This window comes from Halyomorpha halys, unplaced genomic scaffold (assembly GCF_000696795.3).
Source record: "Halyomorpha halys isolate HHAL.00 unplaced genomic scaffold, Hhal_1.1 Scaffold799.1, whole genome shotgun sequence".
NCBI lineage: Eukaryota > Metazoa > Arthropoda > Insecta > Hemiptera > Pentatomidae > Halyomorpha > Halyomorpha halys.
Window position 1 is genome coordinate 279,437 of NW_027108683.1, and position 621 is coordinate 280,057.

At 28.0% G+C, this 621-nt stretch overlaps 1 long non-coding RNA gene across 1 annotated transcript in view; it reads right to left on the reverse strand.

The window, feature by feature from the left end:
* The window catches only part of LOC106686229 (uncharacterized), a 3,142-nt gene that overhangs the window by 1,321 nt on the left and 1,200 nt on the right, over positions 1–621 (reverse strand). The window lies entirely within an intron of this gene.

Sequence of the window (621 nt, forward strand, 5' to 3'; positions counted from 1 at the left end):
TATCCCTAGAGAGTAATTAGTAACTACTGATAAATTAATCACTAAAATATTTTTAATACAAATCTTAAAATGTATCAGGGAGTACCAATTGTTGAAGTAAATCAGATGATCATAGCAAAAGTATACAAATTATTGACCCTATTTTTCAAAATATGAAGGAGAGAGTTGGGGGTGGGGTCAATAAGGAACAAAACATAGTTAAGAACCATTTATTTTCCGATGTTTTGCCTCACTTTGGAAAGCTTCATCATGGCTAAAAAAAAAAATAGGAAAACAACTAAAAGTATATTTGTAATGTAGGATAATAAGATACAAAAATTAAACTTAGTTAGGGTAAGTTAAAAATTATATTAACATAAATGAAAAGAAAATTATTTAAAAATGAACAAAAGCAAGAAATAAAAATAGTTATAGTATAAAATAGGCAATCATAAGGATATATAAAAAAGATTACTAAAACTTTTTATATATTCTTATAGGAAGATTATTGATTGACCGTGTGTATAGATGAATGGGAATATGGTCTGGGTGCGGTAAAAAAAAACTCAAATAGTAGATAATTATACTATTTAATTGAGCCAACGTTTCGCCCCACGTTGCAGGGCTTCGTCAGGGCTAAAA